The following is a 14,495-nucleotide window of genomic DNA, read 5'->3' on the forward strand; positions in this document are numbered from 1 at the left end:
CCCAGTCCTTCCCTCCCCCAATACCCTCCCCCTTGGCAACCACAAGTCTGTTCTCTGTGTCTGCGAGCCTGTTTCTGTTTTGTAGATAGGTTCATTTGTGCCATATTTTAGATTCCACATATCAGTGATATTATATGGTATTTGTCTTTCCCTTTCTGACTTACTTAGTATGATAATCTCTAGTTGCATCCATGTTGATGCAAATGGCATTATTTCGTTCTTTTTTATGGCTGAGTAGTACTCCATTGTATATATGTACCACATCTTCTTTATCCATTCATCTGTTGGTGGACATTAGGTTGTTTCCATGTTTTAGCTATTGTCAACAGTGCTGCTGTGAACATAGGGGCGCATGTATCTTTCTGAATTATAGTTTTGTTTGGGTACATTCCCAGGAGTGGGACTGCTAGATGACAAGGTAATTCTATTTTTAGTTTTCTGAGGAATCTCCGTACTGTTTTCCATAGTGGCTGTACCAACTTACATTCCCACCAGCAGTGTAGGAGGGTTCCCTTTTCTCTACATCCTCTCCAGCATTTATTTGTAGACTTTTTAATGACTGCCATTCTGACTGGTGTGAGTTGGTACCTCATTGTAGTTTTGATTTGCATTTCTCTAATAATTAGTGATGTTGAGCATCTTTTCATGTGTCTACTGGCCATCCATACGTCTTCTTTGGAGAAATGTCTATTAAGGTCTTTGGCCCATTTTTCGATTGGGTTGTTTGTGTTTTTGTTGTTGAGTTGTATAAGCAGTTTGTATATTTTGGAGACTAAGCCCTTGTCTATTGCATCATTTGTAAATATTTTCTCCCATTCTGTAGGTTGTCTTTTCATTTTTATATGGGTTCCTTTGCTGTGCAAAAGCTTGTAAGTTTGATATGGTCCCGTTTGTTTATTTTTATTTCTGTTGCCTTGGGAGACTGACCTAGGAAAACATTGGTATGATTTATGTCAGAGAATAAATTCTAGAAGTTTTAGAAGTGTTATGGTGTCAAGTTCTAGAAGTTTTATGGTGTCATGTTTTATGTTTAAGTCTTTAAGCCATTTTGAGTTTATTTTTTGCGTGGTGTGAGGGTGTGTTCTAACTTCACGGACTTACATGCAGCTGTCCAACTTTCCCAGCACCACATGTTAAAGAGACTTATTACTATTTTATATTCTTGTCTCCTTTGTTGAAGATTAATTGCCTGTAGGTGTCTAGGTTTATTTCTGGGCTCTCTATTCTGGTCCATTGATCCATATGTCTGTTTTTGTACCAATACCACATTGTTTTGATTACTGTGGCTCTGTAGTATTGTTTGAACTCTGGGAGAGGTATGCCTCCTTTTGTTTTTTCCCTCAGGATTGCTTTGGCAATTCTGGGTCTTTTATGGTTCCATATAAAGTTTTGATTGTTCTAGTTCTGTGAAAAATGTCATGGGTATTTTGATAGGGATCGCATTAAATCTGTAGATCGCTTTGGGTAGTATTGCCATTTTAACAATATTAATTCTTCCAATCCAAGAGTATGGGGTATCTTTCCATTTCTTTGGATCCTTTTTAATTCATTAATGTTTTGTAGTTGATAGCATGTAAGTCTTTCACCTCCTTGGTCAGGTTTACTCTGAAGTATTTTTTTTGGTGGTATTTTTTTTTACATTCCCTTTCTGATATTTCATTGTTAGTGTAAAGAAATGCAACTGATTTTTGGATGTTAATCTTGTATTTTGCTACTTTGCTTAATTCATTTATTTGATCTAGTGATTTTTGTGTGGAGTCCTTAGGGTTTTATATATATAGTATCATGTCATCTGCAAACAGTGACAATTTCACCTCTTCCAATTTGGATACCTTTTTTTTTTCCTTGTCTGATTGCTGTGGCTAGGACTTCCAATACTATGTTGAATAGAAGTGGTGAGAGTGGGCATCCTTTTCTTGTTCCTGAATTTAGTAGGAAGGCTTTTTGCTTTTCACTGTTGAGTATTATATTGGCTGTGGGTTTGTCATAAATGGCTTTTATTATGTTGAGATATATGTTCCCTAGGAGGTGGATCCAAAAAGTTATTGCTGCGATTTATGTTCAAAGAGTGTTGCCTATGTTTTCCTCTAAGAGTTTTATAGTGTCCGGCCTTACATTTAAGTCTTTGATCCATTTTGAGTTTATTTTTGTGTATGGTGTTAAAGAATGATCTAATTTCATTCCTTCACATGTAGCTGTCCAGTTCTCCCAGCACCACTTATTGAATCCATTGTATATTCTTGCCTGCTTTGTCATACGTTGACCGTATGTGCGTGGGTTTATTTCTGGGCTTTCTGTCCTGTTCCATTGATCTATATTTCTGCTTTGCACCAGTACCATACTGTTTTGATTACTGTAGCTTCGTAGTATAGTCTGAAGTCAAGGAGCCTGATTCCTCCAGCTCCATTTTTCTTTCTCAGGATTGCTTTGGCTATTTGGAGTCTTTTGTATTTCCATACAAATTTAAAAATATTTTGATCTAACTCTGTGAAAAATGCCATTGGAAATTTGATAGGGATTGCATTGAATCTGTAGGTTGCCTTGGGTAGTATAGTCATTTTGATAATATTGATTCTTCCAATCCAAGAACATGGTATCTCTTTCTATGTGTTTGTGTCATCATCTGTTTCTTTCATCAGCATCTTACAGTTTTAAGAGTACAGGTCTTTGTTCTCCTCAGGCAGGTTTATTTCATTTTTTTTTTCTTTTTCGATACCATGGTAAATGAGATTGTTTCCTTAACACATTTTTGACTGGAGGCATATTACGGCCACAGGTGTTAGTTTCTACAAAAATCCGGGCTTCCCTGGTGGCGCAGTGGTTGAGAGTCCGCCTGCCGATGCAGGGGACATGGGTTCGTGTCCCGGTCTGGGAAGATCCCACATGCTGCAGAGCGACTAGGCCCATGAGCCATGGCCGCTGAGCCTGCGCATCCGGAGCCTGTGCTCTGCAACGGCAGAGGCCACAACAGTGAGAGGCCCATGTACTGCAAAAAAAAAAAAAAAAAAAAAAAAAAATCCCCTGGTCAATAATGTGTTAATTTCTCTTTCCGATCTTTTGTTGTTAGTGTATAGGAATGCAAGAGATTTCTGTGTATTAATTTTGTATCCTGCAACTTTACCAAATTCATTGATGATCTCTAGTAGTTTTCTGGTGGCATCTTTACAATTTTCTATATATAGTATCATGTCATCTGCAGACAGTGACAGTTTTACTTCTTTTCCAACTTGGATTCCTTTTATTTCTTTTTCTTCTCTGACTGCCATGGCTAGGACTTCCAAAACCATACTGAATAAAAGTGGCAAGAGTGGACATCCTTGCTTTGTTCCTGATCTCAGAGGGAACTTTGCACCATTGAGAATGATGTTAGCCCTGGGTTTGTCATATATGGCCTTTATTATGTTGAGGTAGGTTCCCTCTATGCCCAGTTTCTGGAAAGTTTTTATCGTAAATGGGTGTTGAATTTTGTCAAAAGCTTTTTCTGCATCTATTGAAATGATCATATGGTTTTTATTCTTCATTTTGTTAATGTGTATCACACTGATTGATTTGCGGATATTGAGGAATCCTTGCATCACTGGGATAAACCCCACCTGATCATGGTGTATGATCCTTTTAATGTGTTGTTGGGTTCGGCTTACTAGTATTTTTGTTGATTTTTGCATTTATGTTCATCAGTGATAATTGCCCTATAATTTTCTTTTTTTGTCTGGTTTCAGGGTGATGGTGGCCTCATAGAATGAGCTTGGCAGTGTTCCTTCCTCTGCAGTTTTTTGGAAGAGTTTCAGAAGGTAGGTGTTAGCTCTTCTCTAAATATTTGATGGAATTCACCTGTGAAGCCATAATTTCAGTACTTGTGACTGGTCTGTATTTTCTGTTTCTTCTTGGTTCAGTTTTGGAACGTTGTATGTTTCTAAGAACTTGTCCATTTTTTCTAGGGTGTCCATTTTATTGACGTATAGCTGTTTGTAGTAGTCTCTTATGATCCTCTGTATGTCTCTTATGATCTCTTTGTATCCCTTCCATGGTGTCTTCTTTTTCATTTCTAATTTTATTGATTTGAGCCCTCTCCCTTTTTTACTTGATGACTCTGGCTAAAGGTTTATCAATTTTGTTTATCTTTTCAAAGAACCAGCTTTTAGTTTCATTGATCTTTTCTATTGTTTTCTTCATCTCTATTTATTTCTGCTCTGATCTTTATGATTTCTTTCCTTCTACTAACTTTGGGTTTTCTTCTTTCTGTAGTTGCTTTAGGTGTAAGGTTAGGTTGTTTGAGAATTTTCTTATTTCCTAAGTTAAGAAGATTGTGTTGCTATAAACTTCCCTCTTAGAACTCCTTTTGCTGCATCCCATAGGTTTTGGATAGTCGTGTTTTCATTGTAATTTGTCTGTAGGTATTTTTTATTTCTTCAGTGATCCATTGGTTGTTTAGTAACATATTGTTTAGCCTTCATGTGTTTGTGTTTTTACCTTTTTTTCCCTGTAATTCATTTCTAATCTCATAGTGTTGTGGTCAGAAAAGATGCTTGATATGATTTCAATTTTCTTAAATTTACTGAGGCTCGCTTTGTGGCCCAGCATGTGATCAGTCCCAGAGAATGTTCCATGTGCACTTAAGAAAGTATATTCTGCTGCTTTTGGATGGATGTCCTATAAATATCAATTAAGTCTATCTAGTCTGTTGTGGCATTTAAAGCTTATGTTTCCTTATTGATTTTCTGTCTGGATGATCTGTCCACTGATGAAAGTTGGGTGTTAAAGTCCCCTACTATTAGTGTGGTACTGTCGATTTCTCCTTTTATGGCTGTATTTCCCTTCTATATTGAGATTCTTGCCTTATATATTGAGGTGCTCCTGTGTTGGGTGCATATATATTTACAATTACGTCTTCCTCTTGGATTGGTCCCTTGATCATTATGGCCTGCCCCTGGAGCTCCTATAGGTAGTGTCCTGTTGCCTGGGAGTGCTGACAGGGAAAGAAGCTCTTGTGGTGGTCCCACCCTCTCCCTATGTGTCCCCCAATAATGGCACTTTGCCTCTGGCAGGCCCAGGCTTCTTCCGAATACACCCTCAGTTGCCACAGTCCAGCCTCTTCAGGCTGTTTCTACACAGCCAACCCTGGTCCTCTCCCTGGGTCTGACCTCCAGAGCCTGAGCTATAGCACCCAGCCCCTGCCCACACTGACCGACGAGTGTCTCAGGCTGGGGAGCACAGGGTGGCAGTGCCAACCTTCTGTGCAGGTTACTCTCTCTTTTGCCTCCCACAAACTTGTTACTGTGCTCTCCTCCTAGGCTCTGAAGCTCCCCCCGCCCATCCAGGCTGGTCCCCCTGCTGTGAGGAACAGGTGTGGGAACCTTTCCTTCTTCACAGCTGCCTTCCTGGACGCAGGCCCCATCCCAGTGCTTTCTTTTCCTTTTTCCTTTTGTCCTACCTGGTTATGTGGAGGTTTTCTAGCCCTTTCAGAAGTCTGAGGTCTTCTTTCATTATTTAGTAGATGTTTGTGACTCGTTCCACTTGTAGATGTATTTATAGTGTTTTTGTGGGAGAAGGTGAGTTTCCTCCACCATATTGATCCCCCTACCTGGAGCCAGCCATTATTTTTAGCAACTTTTAAAGGTTATACTAGGTATCCATGATTCAGAAAAATAAAAAAAAAAAATGCATTCAAGGAACTCACAATTAGGCAGGAAAGATATGTATTTAAATAGTTGCAATGTGTTAGGTAATACATAAAGACATAAAAAGCTATACTGGATACTCTGCATTTGCCTGTTCAGATCCATCCCCCTTTCTCCACCCCACCCTGTGCCCTGGGAAGCTTACCTGAAGGTCAGCATCAGTGGGCTCCCTCAGCCTTTACCTTCCGGTTGGTTTGGACCAATTGGGAGATCAAGGGATGAGAGAATGGAGGACAGGGAGGCCAGGACATCTGTTCCCTCTCATCACTCTGCAGCTTGGTAGTTGGCTACATTCCTTTAGCAAAGGCCATGCTCCAGCTCACCTCTTCATCTCTCCTACCAGCTTTCTCTCCCCACCTCTTCAGGCCCAGGCTGGAAATAGCTCCAGAGCAAGCCAGTGTCCATTTTTTATTTCCCTAAAAGCAGCCCTCAAATTTTTACAGTCCCTTCATTTAAAGTCTCTTCTGTTTCCCTTTCTGCCAGGACCCTGAGCAATACAAGAGCGAACATATGGGCAAAGTGATAGCAGAACAAGTTAGCTTCACTGGGAGGAAATTGGCCCAGGGAAGGTGACTCCTGAAGGATGCCTAGGCATTCCTCAGGTGGGTGAGGAGGAGATGGGAATTCCAGGCAGATGGACAGTACGGGCAAAGGCAAAGAAGGGTGAACACAGAGGCCATGGTGTGGAAAGGAGACACGCTTGGCAGGACTGAAGCAAAGAGTTCATGATGAAGTGGCAGAAGATGAGGTCGGGGTGGGGAAGCAGGGCCCTGTGTGCCCTGCTAAGGGGTTCAGAAGGGGACAGCGAGCCACTAAAGGTTTTTAAGGAGGGGCAGGATATGTTCCTATTTTTATTCTAGCAAGATCCCTTGGCACCGCTGAGGGTTGGTTGATTGCAGAGGCGTTAGTCTGGAGGCAGGAGGTGAATTAGGAGAGTTTTGCTATTTAGGAGGTGAGAGAGACCATGAGAACTCAAACTCTGAAAGTAGCACTGTAGATGAAGAAGCACGGAAAGGTTGAGATGATATTTGGGAGGCAGAATTAATGGGATTTGGTGACTAAGATGGAGAAAATATCCCATTTCTTTTTCTGCCTAGACACATAACTACCTTTCCTAGCCTCCCTTACAGTTTGGTAGGCCACTTGACTATAATGGGCAGAAATGATTTACATTACTTGCAGGTTTAGCCCATATCCATTTTGCAGTCACAGATGTTTTCCTAAAAGGACAATCGGAGCATATTACTGTTCTCTTTTCTTTTAACAAATTTATTATTTTTGGCTGTGTTGGTCTTCGTTGCTACACGCAGGCCTTCTCTAGCTGTGGTGAGCGGGGGCTACTCTTCGTTGCGGTGCGTGGGCTTCTCATTGCGGTGGCTTCTCTTGTGGAGCATGGGCTCTAGGCACGTGGGCTTCAGTAGTTGTGGCTCATGGGCTCTAGAGCACAGGCGCAGTAGTTGTGGCGCACAGGTTTAGCTGCTCCATGGCATGTGGGATCTTCCCGGACCAGGGCTCGAACCTGTGTCTCCTGCATTGGCAGGCAGATTCTTAACCACTGTGCCACCAGGGAAGTCCATATTACTGTTCTTAAAACTTTCCAAAGTCTCCCCCTTGCTTCCTGGATGGAGTCTAAACTCCTCTGCAGGGTGTAAAGGCCTCCACCTTCTACTGTTATATCTCCTGCCTGGCCTTGCTAAGAAACACAGCTCTCATTTACACACTGCTTCTCAGCTCTGCCATCCTCACCTGTCCCCTCTGCCTTGAATGCTTCCCTCATCAAGTTGATCTGATGAATTCCTGCCTATATTCCAAGATTCAAACCAAACATCACCTCCTCTGTGACAGTCTCCCCAATTCCCTGCAGCAGTGATAGAAACTATCAATCATTCCTTTCTGTGTGCTCTGTTTCCTTGAGCAGCACTTCTCAATTTTCTGCTTACACAAGGTTCACTTTTGCTAAACTTTCCCATCAGTAATACCTCCCATTACCCTGAAGTGATTTTCAACTATGGTTGGGAGACAACTTCTTAATAGGGTGTATTAGAAGCTTGGGGGGAATGTTAAACTTCACATGTCTCTCCCCAAGAGATTCAATATTTCTTCCATGCTTTCCTCCCCTTGAAAATGACTGTCACAGAGGCTTGTGACACACTACTGGAAGCATCTCATTGCACCCACTGGTCTATATACATTCTCTGCTAGTTATAATTTCATGAAGCGTGAAAACCATATCTTGCTTATCTTCATGACCTCAGCAGCTCACTCAGGCCAGGCACAGAACTATCACTACACAGATGGATGACACAGGGAACCAGAGGACGACGGATTTCAAGGAGTCAGTGTCACCTTCACCTGGCACAGAGGAATCCGCAAGATTTGTCAATTCAGGGCTCTTCAGTGGCCTGACCAGGTAATTTAGTGGAGTGCCAGGGGCAGGAGCCAGATGGCAATCTGTGCCACCTCCTGTGCAGATGCCACAGAACAGAAATAGTCTCTGGTGACACTATCCTGAAAGCCCATAAAATTCAGAAATATTGATAAAGATGAACCCTCTGGTTTCAAAAACAGGCTCTCATATCCTCCCTTTCAAAAAGAAGTGAGGTATTTTATTTAGTTGAGCACTAGGAAACAATGGGTTTTTAAGAACACAAATAATTTCAACCCCAGAATGAAAATTCAGCCATTTCCTAGCCACATTAAGGCTATTGTTAACCTTTTATTAATCCATAAAGGGGCAGTTCCCTTGGGGGAAACAATAGCAGAGGCAGCAAATAAAGCTTTGACAGAAAGCTACTTTGTGTTTTGGGTTTTACAACAGAAATATGAAAACGTAGGCATTTTAAAGCCCTTACTATGCACTGGGCACTTAAGACAACAAGGAATATTTTTCATTAAATTGTACCTATTAAGACATAATTTATGAGTTCGCTGGAAACTGAGTTTCACTAAGGAGCGAGAGAAAGAAATCTTTTTTTTTTTTGGTGTTCAATATTTTGTTTTCCACTTTTCTCTTTAAATGAAGGCTAGCTGACCTAAAATTGCTCTCAATGGCTTTGATTAATATATATATTGAACTTTCCAAATCAAACTCGAGTTTCTCTTTTAAATAGGTGTTTAAAAGCCCCTGAAATCATGGTTGAGTGCCTTCGCACCTCTTCCCTCTCTCCTTGCTTTCCAGAAGTCTATGCAACACAAAGATGAGATGAAGGAGGGGGAGAATTTGAGAAGAAACTGGAGGCAGGGATGGGACTGAGTAGCTTAGAACACTGGTCTCCAGGAGGCTGGTGCAGTGGGAGTGGAGAGGTGTGAAGCAAGTCACGAAGGAAAAAGCCAGCCCCGTACGAGTGAGTGATTCCAGGACAAAGCAACTCATGGCTCAAAGGTGACTGCAGAATACTGAGCTTAGGCAACAGGAGCAGTGGTGGCGGCATCAACAGAAATATGCAAACGTGGTCACTACACTGGGCAATTTATGCCTGTATCTTAATCATCTCAGCAAGTTTAGGAGGAATTACTGTCAAAATCTATCTTCCATTCTTGGTAAGGAAATAGATTCAAAGGGGTTAGAGATTTGTCCAAAGCTATAGATATGGCAAGAGGCAGATCCAGGACCCAGACCCAGGTCTAATTTCCAAGCCACCGCTCTTAACCACAACTAGAGGATCTGACTTTGATGGGAAAAAACGATGTATTCAGCTATAGATAGGGTGGGTATGAAGATCAAGTGGGGCCCAGCAGGCGGCCAGGAATGAGGACTTGTATGCAAGAGAGAGGTCTGAACTACCTGACAGCGCAGCCACAGGGAAGAAAGAGGTAACTCCATGAGACTGGATGCCATCTTTGCAGGAACAAGTGCTGCCAAGATAGAACCCTTAGGAGCACCCAAGGTGGGGATCTGGGAGCAGAAAGAGGAGCCATCCAAGAAGATGGAGGACAGACCAGGGAAGTAGGGAAGGAACCAGGAGAGGAGAGTCCCACAGGAAGCAGATATTCTTCTGCTTAGGAAGAACCATCAAATGCTACAGTGAGATGGCTCCATTCAACAAATATTGATTGAGGGCCTGCCTGGTGTGAGGCCCTGCTCTTAAATCAGTCCCAGGAAGACTGCAGTTAGTGACATAGATGTAAATCCCTGCCCTCATGGAGCTTACCTTCTAGTGAGGGGAGAGAGAATAAACACTAAGAAGCAAAACGTAAGCAAGACTTGCCTCTTTAAAGTCCTTTCTCACTTGGTGTGGACCTGTCATTCATTCTGCCAGTGAATGTTTATTGAGCATCAGGAAAATGCTAGAGTAGGGGATGGGAACCTAGGGTTCTTGTCCACAGGAGTGCACAGTGCTGGCAGGGACAGGGAAAGTGGTTAGGGAAGGGGACAGGGTAATACAAGGGGCTTAATGGCTCTATAAGAAAAGGCTGATTTCAAAGTTTTTCAGGAGCACATAAAAATAGAGCAGCTCTAATTGTAAGTCAAATGCTATTAGCAGTAGCATACCATGTAAGACTTGCAGGTATATGGAGAAATGGGTCGTAGGTGCCATACTGCTTTACAGGAGTACTGGGCTTTGTGCCCAGTGCCTGGAACACACTGGGATGCCTCTGATGTCATAGCTGACAGAGACCTCATCAATCACTGGGGCTTCCAGAGTGTCCAGAGGGTTCCAAACCACTAATAGTTTAATTGAAGAGCTCCATACATACTGAAGCACTATCCACTTGATTAAGCTATCAATCCATTTAATGAAATCACTTAACAGCCACCAGAATAAATGTTAATGTCATAGCACACTCAAATTTACTTATATTTGATACAGTGTCTGGAACAGGATAGAAAGCCTAGAAATAAACCCACACACCTATGGTCAACTAACCTATGAAAAGGAAGCAAGAATGTATAGTGGAGAAAAAGACAGCCTCTTCAGTAAGTGGTGCTGGGAAAACTGGGCAGCTACATGTAAAAGAATGAAATTAGAACATTCTCTAACACCATACACAAAAATAAACCCAAAATGGATCAAAGACCTAAATGTAAGGCTGGACACTATAAAACTCTTAGAGGAAAACACAGGCAGAACACTCTGACATAAATCGTAAATCACAGCAATATCTTTTTGGATCTACCTCCTAGAGTAATGAAAATTTAAAAAAATAAACAAATGAGACCAAATTAAACTTAAAAGCTTCTGCACAGCAAAGGAAACCATGAACAAAATGAAAAGACAACCCACAGAATGGGAGAAAATATTTGCAAACAAAGCAACCGACAAGGGATTAATCTCCAAAATATACAAACGGCTCATGCAACTCTATGTCAAAAAAAACAACCCAATCAAAAAACGAGAAGACCTAAATAGACATTTCTCCAAAGAAGACATACAGATGGCCAAAAAGCACATGAAAAGATCACTCATGTGATCACTAATTGTCAGAGAAATGCAAATCAAAACTACAGTGACATTTCACACCAGTCAGAATGGCCATCATCAAAGTGTACGAACAATAAATGCTGAAGAGAGTGTGGAGGAAAGGAAATCCTCCTACACTGTGTTGGTGGGAATGTAAATTGGTACAACCACTATAGAAAACAGTATGGACATTCCTTACAAAACTAAAAATAGGACTACCATATGACCCAGCAATCCCACTCCTGGGCATATATCTGGAGAAAACCATAATTCAAAAAGATATGTGCACCCCAGTGTTCATTGCAGCACTATTTACAACAGCCAAGACATGGAAGCAACCTAAATGTTCATCAACAGAGGAATGGATAAAGAAGGTGTGGTACATATATACAATGGAATATTACTCAGCCATAAAAAAGAATGAACCTATGCCATTTGCAGCAACATGGATGGACCTAGAGATTTTCATACTAAGTGAAGTCAGAGAAAGACAAATATATGATATCACTCATGTGGAATCTAATTTTTAAAAATGATACAGATGAACTTATTTACAAAACAGAAACAGACTTACAGATATTGAAAACTTATGGTTACCAAAAGGGAAATGTGGGCAGAAGGGATAAATCAGGATCTTGGGATGAACATACACACACTACTACATGTAAGACAGATAACCAACAAGGACCTACTATATAGCACAGGGTACTCTACTCCATATTATGTGATAACCTGTATGAGAAGAGAATCTGAAAAAGAATGAATATATGTATATATAACTGCTGTACACCTGAAATTAACACAACATTGTAAATCAACTATATTCCAATAAAATTTTTAAAAAATACTTGATCCAGTGTCTTACATGTAAAATCAGAGTTTTGATTTGGATAATAGGGATACTAGCTATTATTTATTAAGTTCCTAACTTTGGTCCAGTTACCATGCTAAATGCTTTATATACGTGTTTTCATTTAATCCTCTTCACAACCCTATAAGATTTGATATTGTCATCTTCATTCCCATTTTAAGGATGAAATCACAGAGGTTTAAGAGAGACTGAGTAACTTGCCCAGCAGCTGACTGGGCAGGGAACCCACAGCCTGAGCCTTCCCAACTGGACTGCACTGCCAAGTTCTCTGCAGGAGAACAGGGGAGTAAGAACAAAACTCATCTGCATAACTGAGGCTTAAATTCATTACTTTTCTGGAGCCTGTTTTTAAAATATTCTGGAAAACACCGTGGAATCTTCTTATTAGTTAGATGCAAGTCTGAAGTCCAGGTGAGGACCAGGAATTGTATTAGAACAGACGTGACACAATTTAGCAGCTCTCTATTGAGTATTTTAAAACTACAGATGTACCATACCAGGACTCCAAAGGTATGGTTCAAATCCTGGCTGTGTGGCTTCTAGTGAATCCCTTTCTCTCTCTGGGCCTCAATTTTGGTGTCTCTAAAACAGGGAGATTAAACTAGGTCAGGGGGTTCTAATTTGATTTTGACCACAGAGCTCTTTTATTCAAGCAAAATCTTACTTGGAATCTAACATATAAAACACACTAAAAGCTGAGTTTGTCAGGTTGTTTTTTTGAGGGGGGAAGGTCCCCCACAGGCCAGGTCCTTGCTCACCTCCTCAGCCTTGGAGGCCCCTCCCGGAGCCCTAGCACAGAGCACGCAGTTCCAAAAAGCACAGGTGGAAAACCACTGCCTGAATCACCTCTCAAGATGCTGTGCTCCTCACCACCCAGACGTGCACAGCGTCTGTCACATAGTAGGCACTTCATAAATATTTGTGAGGAAACGAATGAAATATTACTTTGCCTTTTCGGAAATGTGGATACGTAGTTTTCATTTCCTCTGCTGATTGACCCAGGTAGTTAAAGTGCTAAGATGGATCCTGGGGGAAACCAAATGTTACATTTATGGAAAAGCTGCTTTTAGACACTAAAGTGGCTTCCAAGTTCAGCGTGGCCATAAGTTAAGGGTCTGTCAGCACTTCCATTATGAAAACCACTTTGTGGTTTCATAACTTAGCCGTAAAAGTTTGCTTCAGGCTATCCCTCGGCATACAAATTGAAAACCTTGCTTTAAGCCAAAACGTGGGAATTAGAATACAAACAATTTATTGGTTTCAGACGTAGTTTTGTACCCGTCTTAACCAAATAAGATTTATTATGTGGGCAATTAGAGGGAACTAAACCACTTGGTTCTTGAAGAATAAAAAAGGAGGAAAATAGCCAAACTATTTATATTTTAAAAGTTGTGCCTGGACATGATCAGTCATTCTTTTGGGTCCTATTTTTATCAATTACTTTGTCCCCTGCATTGATGAGACCTGGAGTCTATTTACACATTCTTTTTCCTTCTTTTTTTAAATAAACATTTTCTGTTAATGACATCAGAATGAAAAAATAGCCTTGTTTTTACCAAAAAGCAAGCACCATAAATGAGAATAATGTCAAAAAAAAAAAAAAAGCTTAGTCCTGCTTTTGGTAAATACTTTGAGAATGGCAAGTGGCTCACTTTAATGAACAAAAAAGACATCAGTAATGAATAAAATAGGGAAGGAGATGAGACATTGTTCCTCAATGTTAGAGCTGGTTAGAGCTGAGAAGTCACCTAGTCAACTGACTTAACAGATTGGGAAACAGAGGCCTCAGCAAAGAGAGACCAGCCTGAACACATCCTGCGACTACTAACTTCAAGGATGAGAACCAGGTCTTCTACAGCCCAGTCTGGCGATCAGCTCATCCCTGTTTCCCACCCATGTAACCATTCAAGGCCCGGAGCCTACATTTTTCTGACCTACTAATGTCTAACATGACACACACACAAATGCCCCTAGTCACATAAAAATACACCTTCCCACGCACAGCGTATGAGGCCCTTTGTGACTTTGGTTACCTCAGTCACAAGCTATGTACCATCAGTGGCCTTGTTATAAACTTGTTTTCTGTCCTGTTTGGGCCAAGCACAGTTTTGAGCACCTAGAGACAGTGGGTTGGTTACTGGGTCTCGCTGATCTGACTATGGAGAGACCCAGGTACTGGGCTTGTGAGCAGCTTAATAACACATGGCTCTGTCCTCTAGCTCTGAAATGCAACTGAACAAACCAGGTTATAGTTACTGTTTATCTGCTCATGACTGAAGCGGATCATGTATTTCTGAATCTGGTCCAATGCTTGACAACACTCTGTTACAGTACTGGGGAACAGACAGATCTTGTTCAAGGTTTAGAGCCTCCCTCCTCTGTTACTAAAGCACATCATTGAAAATGTCTGCCTGCATGTCTGACTTCTCTTGCAGACTGCACTCTGGGGCAGGAACCCAATCTCATTCCTCTCTCTATCATCACTGTCTGGCACAGGGAAGGTACTCAACAGATATTTGTTGAATGAGCAAATGAATGAATAAA

At 41.2% G+C, this 14,495-nt stretch overlaps 1 protein-coding gene and 1 long non-coding RNA gene across 10 annotated transcripts in view; one reads left to right on the forward strand and one right to left on the reverse strand.

Moving 5' to 3' along the window:
* The window catches only part of LOC132420962 (uncharacterized), a 75,058-nt gene that overhangs the window by 26,481 nt on the left and 34,082 nt on the right, over positions 1–14,495 (forward strand). For all 3 annotated transcript variants that reach the window (XR_009518483.1, XR_009518482.1, XR_009518484.1), the window contains exon 2: positions 3,720–3,791. This is a non-coding gene — a long non-coding RNA (uncharacterized lncRNA). The remainder of the gene's footprint in view (positions 1–3,719; positions 3,792–14,495) is intronic.
* Positions 1–14,495, reverse strand: part of MYZAP (myocardial zonula adherens protein) — a 133,776-nt gene that overhangs the window by 3,358 nt on the left and 115,923 nt on the right. The gene's annotated exons all lie outside the window — the stretch shown is intronic.

Source organism: Delphinus delphis, chromosome 2 (assembly GCF_949987515.2).
Source record: "Delphinus delphis chromosome 2, mDelDel1.2, whole genome shotgun sequence".
Lineage (NCBI taxonomy): Eukaryota > Metazoa > Chordata > Mammalia > Artiodactyla > Delphinidae > Delphinus > Delphinus delphis.